Here is a 6061-nt window from a genome sequence, read left to right as displayed (position 1 = left end):
CACTAAAATCATTAAAAAAAGAAGAAATAAATTTCTATCTGACTACTTCTTGTTGCTATCGTCGAAGATAGTTTTGATTTCGTATAAAGATCCACTTCTGTGTACTTGTACGTGCGGTAGGAATAGATAAAATATTGTACATGTTTTATATCAATGCCCAATTTATGGCATGGAGGTTGAAATTTATTCAGAAGTTGCGTAAATATTTTCTTCCACTATCATGTAACGCAATATTTGCAAAGCCCGCGACAGTGATTTGTCGGATTTTATATTCTTCCCTGAAAGCATGCGGGCTAAAAATATAACGTAAAGTAGTGTGGAACGTAGCAGGAAGTGTAATTACGGCAGAACCTGTATATATGCACATGAACATGTATAAAGGCTGTTGCAACTGTATTGTATGCATCCAGATTTGCAGAATAAATATTCTATATAGGTGAAAACTGTTTACGTAAAAAAAAAAAAAAATAACATTCATACAGATATCACGTGTATGGACGTGATGCTCGATACACGCGTTCAAGATCGTGATCTCTAGCCTTGAATCCAGTGATCTCGCCAGAAATATGACAACTTGTTCAGGTCGACACTTTAACATCTGGCTCTCGTTTATTGCCGATATTGATTCATTCCCTCGAGGCACAAGTTTCGTCGTCGAAATATCGGAAATTTTGAAGGACGGAGTTCGCTGCTCGTGGAAATGCTCCCGGGGGATGGTGTTATATCTAATTGTTGCCGGTTCACCCCTTTTCCTGCGTGGTGAGGGGGCGCGGCCCGTTCAACCTTTTTTGGCCACAGGTTTCTGGAAAGAGAACGAGCACTATTACTCATGCATTTACATATTGTGACAAGTTCCTTGGTGTCGCATAGTCGAGACAGTTTACCCTCCTACTGGCGCATCCATAGTGCCTAACAATTTGCTCGCGTGGAACCCGGGGGGCGTGATTTCGACAACGATTAATTTTACGAGGTGTTCGAGTTTGTCAAACGTCTCTCCTAGCTTCGGTACAAACTGCGCGCATTGTGACCCGCTGCATTTGAAAAAGCTTGGCCGAGAATGCTAATTTTTGTTATCGAGAACTTCTATTCGGAGAATTTAACCGACGAAGTCGATATAACACGTACAATTAGTAGACAGCGGATTTTTATGTAAAATAATAATGTTCTGGAACGCATGTAAAAAGCCAGAAGCAATTAAGAACGATTTGCTTTTTTTAACGATTTTATTGGAACGAAAGTAGTTTTAAATTTTTTCACATGCATTTATCAAGAATGTATAAAATCGGTAGTCGAGTAGTTGGTTCTTATTAATAAATAATAATGAGTTCCTATCCTTTTATAATATTTCGAGACTACCTGATCGGTGATATGCACTACTGTTTTAATTTTCACCTTATTTTGAATGAATAAATTCATACTTCCTCGTTAACTGTCATATCTTTTCATATAATCAGTATAAAAACATACTCAGTTCTCGTGTCTGCAAATTAAAAATCTATAAAAAAGGAAAGTTTTATATATAAGACTATGTCGATAGGTAAACACAATAAAAAAATAAGAATCATCAGTTTATATATAAAACTTTCATTTTCCTACACGTTTTCTATACCTTTTTAATGCAGTTTTCTAGAATATGAACATATGTTTTTGGTCGACTCTATGTAAACCGGACGCCATTCCTGTAAGTTTTTATGAACACAGAGGTGGGTTGAAGAAATATTTACTAACTATTGAAATAAAAATTTTCAATAGTCAATTACACAAAATAGAAGATGAAGAAAAGAAGAAGAAGAAGAATAAAAAGAATATCTTTAATTTATGATCTATATAATTTTTATGTTATGATTTATTATATGAATACATAGTGATATGGACATAATCGAAGGCCATAAAATAATACAGAAAGTAGATAATTTCTCCTTTTATAATTTTTAATTTCAACCAGCGCTGAAAAAGATGGATTCTTCGAATAATTGTATTGTAATCTATTAATAATGATAACAGTTTATTCGAGTTTACGTATTCTCGTGATTTATTTTGTTTTCTTCTAAAATGGACGCTAAACCTACCATTAAGACCGCCATTGTTTTATTTTATGTCTCTGCACTAAAGCCTCTTTTATGAGAAATGCTTGAATGAATTAGATTCTTGGAATAGATTTTATAATAAGAACTTTACAAAATCGAATTGGATTCGATCCATTATCGCCTGGTAGGTTTAACATTAACTTGCTTTTTGCGACGTTAATCAACAGGGATTGATAGTGAACTTTCTGTTCAGCCGGCGTTCTTGCAATCAGTTAGAAAAAGTGAAAAGATTTGTTTTAGTAGACAGAATTTAGATCATCATAAAATTTTTTAATTCTGTTGCAAATTTCATTTAAGAATAAAATTTGTTAATTCTCTTTAATACGTTCCGTACCACGTGCACCATCGACGCTACATCCTTTTATGTTTATTCAATGCGTTACAAAATTGTTTAGACAGTTTACATTAGGTTTATCCAGTAGAATGGCTTGTAATAAGTTTTTTTTCATTTTTATATATACGATAATTAATAATTACGTGTAATATATCAAGTTTTAGTAAAATGTCAAATGGCCAGTGTGTAGAGTCGAGTAAAAATAGTTCGTCACAGAACATGTTGAGAAGAGATCATTTTTCTATTAAAATTACATTTATTTATTAACTTTGATATTTTTAGTCGTACGCATAGATTTCGACCGACGCGAAGTCCACTGTCAGTCCCTGGGGATTGACTTTGCTTGCACGGAACGTCAAGCAAAATTAGCTTTGCACTCGACGTGTTAAGAAATCGTGGCGCACACTGTAATAAGAATATTTGATATTTCCACGAACAATATCCAGTTTTCTACGTCACAGAAATGCAGATACCTTTCTATATCTGTCTTTACAGACTCTTGGTCTCTCGTTCCCGGCAGACCGATTGATCATTTGAGGCGCAGGTGCCTGAAGATCTTGTCAAGTTTGTCGACGTTCAATATGTCCTTTGGAAGTCACTCTTGGGACTGACGACCAACATTCAAAATTGAAAGATTTCTCTGTTCACCGATGATGGAAGTTGCTCCGGAGAGTTGCTACTCTGATTTTCTAACATTTCACTAAATTGTCTCTTTGTCCCCTTTTATACAAAGTGACAAATGATTCTAGGATGTTCAACGACAGAAACGTCTGTGATTCCTGACGACAATGAAATTGTTTACTTAGCTTTTAATTTCCACTTTTAGGTGTAGGAACTAATACATTTAAATAGCTTTCAAGAACATCTTAATAATTCGGTCAAATGTTCTGGTCATTTTTAGATGTTGCAGAATCTAGTTTAGTAGGCAATATCTATAAAATTTTTTGCCGAAATTGCAATTGGTTGGAATGAGAAAAGAAAAGGAAAATTCATGTTTTCTAACTTTTTATTATAAAACAAAAATGTTATTAGTCTTTGTTAATTTACACGACTGTTTACATTCCAGCTATTTCTACGTGCATTTCCACATGGTGTGAAACAAATATAATAAATGGCTGATATGAAGATATCTGGCAAAAATCACGAAAGCTTCTTCGTAATGGAAATGAAATAAAAATGCTAGTTATTAATATGTATATACGATTGTAAAATATATAATATATCAAAATATGTAATGATATATTATTCAATTTAATGTAGATTTAGATTTCCTGCCTACTAATTGTCTAATAGTTATGTCAAGACTGTGGAAGTTTATGCAAAATAAAAATTGTATGTATATCAATTGCAACAAATGGGAATTGAATATCAAGTTCACTCTTTCTTTAATATTAAACCTACTGAGTTCTAAAAATAACTAACGTGTATTGTTTGATAACAATTAAATGGTATATTTCATTAAAAGTAATACATTCACATTTAAAAGTTCTTGTATTCTTTCCATTGCTTTGAATTACATCTACTTGATTTTACCATAAATGCATACAATTCGCAGTATAGTTATGTCTTATCCGTTATTCGATAGTTATGGGTTTCTTCTGTTGGGGAATTCATTCCGTGCGAATAATAAAATAATTAATATTTCCTAAACTATAGCGCATTGACAGAACGAACATCGTTCGGTTAAATCGTAAATACACGTTCTCGTTAACTTCACATTCCATAATTTTCAAAACTATTAATCTTTCTTACGAAAGAATAGTCTCTTTTCTAAAAAATTAATGAACAGAAACCAGTAAATGACAACGATTGATCCAGCTGGAAGCATACGTTTACGATTTCACTTTAATCAGTACCGCGACCGAAGGAGTTTTACGGAAAGGTATTTTACGTGAAGCGTATATGTATGCTACCAAAGCAACAAAAATGAACCGCGGAGTCCACGATCGGACACGGTATTGCACAGCGCTGCTCATCATTAGAGGGATAATGCATATCTTAATGATTATGAAACGAAACACTGACACTGCGGTGGATACGTAAGCGTGCACGCCGGCGAATACTGACGGGACTAGTGGCTGAACCCATATGCAATCCTGCAACCGTCCCACGCTTCTGCAATCAGCTCCCCATAAACTACAATCACGACACGTGCTATCCTCCGGTGCACCCTGTGCTCCTTGTAACCAGGCGATGACTGCGAAGAATTAAATCCTCGGGATATGAATCCAGAACGGTTGTGAAACACAGTGAACTGTAACACCGAACGTGATGACACGTCGACGCACAGTGGTACCTTTCCGCAGATATAGTTTGCCGCGTGCATCGCTTCGCACGATTTTTATGAGAATCGATGCCCTCATGTTTTTTCATTTTGCCGAGTTCGAATATGTTACCATTATATGCAAGCTTTTAAAATACAATCGAATGCCCATATTAACAGAAGTTAATTATGTTACTATTATTTTATTACAGTATGAACGGTCGCCACAGGGAATTTTCTAGCAGGTGTAAAAAATTATTTCCTTTTTCAGAGGTTTATGAAAAAGCTCACAAAAATGTGAACTCGAATAGAAATCCGCAGTTTAGTTATCACCGTTGTTAAATTCAAAGTAGAAAGTCGGACACTGTTGACAAAGCAGTTGTTTTTAACATTTAAAAAAAGAACAATAATTTTTGGATATTTTCGGTAATTAAAATGTTCGGCTTAATAGATAACGCAGTAGAAATATGTTGTCCAAAATAGTAGTCAGGAATATAGTCACATTAAGTATTGAAAATTAACCCTATAAATTCCTATACTATCGGAGTAATTTGATTAATGAAAATGAAACTAGAGATTTAAAATTTATCGTGGCGGATGGAATAAATATTGCTGTAAAAATGGTGTCGATTGTTTAATTTTTTAACGTAGAAAAAAGTTAGGAAACGTGGAATAATATCCAGATATGAAATCGTGAATTTTTATGCAATTACTACTTACTATGCAATTTTCAATGTTTAGCTTTCAAAAGTAGAGTTATGATCGATTAAAAGCGTCATTGCAGCTCATAAAAACTAAAGATACTATTAATTTTAGTTGATATTAATGCTTCTTAGCATTTCACAAATTTGCTCACGCCATAAATGTATAAACTGTGGAATTTTATGAAAAGTAAAAATTGTTCAGTTCCACAAAACAAGATGTAAACAAATGGTGGTGTACTCCTCCTTCGAATAATTTAAATGAATTGAAAATACGATAACAAGACTCTTAAATGTGTACAATGTCTTCGTGACTTCGTATCTCACTCACCCGTTTTTGCCATAAATGCATAAAATCTGGAGTCCAGTTATTACTAACATTATTCGCTGCTCGAAGTAAATTAAGTTGTAGGTACATAACTTTGTACGAGTCTCACGTATTAACATGGTTTCAAGACCTATTGTGTTGGATTATGACGCTCGTCCAGACGATTTCAGCTTACTTTCGGCTAATCTCCGAGGTGATTACACGCGAATCAGAGACGATAGCTTTGTCGCAGCAGGGAATCACGTTGAAACGTCTAATGCTCGAAGCAAGGACAAAGAAGATCGGTCACTGACAAATTAAATCAACGTGTGACTTGAAATTTGTATTAACCGACGAAACTGCGATTTA

General features: G+C 34.3%; 1 protein-coding gene across 1 annotated transcript in view; it reads left to right on the top strand.

The window, feature by feature from the left end:
• Nplp1 (Neuropeptide-like precursor 1) overlaps nucleotides 1-6061 on the top strand; it is a 43978-nt gene that overhangs the window by 30569 nt on the left and 7348 nt on the right. The window lies entirely within an intron of this gene.

This window comes from Augochlora pura, chromosome 4 (genome assembly GCF_028453695.1).
Source record: "Augochlora pura isolate Apur16 chromosome 4, APUR_v2.2.1, whole genome shotgun sequence".
Lineage (NCBI taxonomy): Eukaryota > Metazoa > Arthropoda > Insecta > Hymenoptera > Halictidae > Augochlora > Augochlora pura.
Note: the sequence above shows the minus strand (reverse complement) of the source record. Positions and strands in the feature narration are given on the sequence as shown.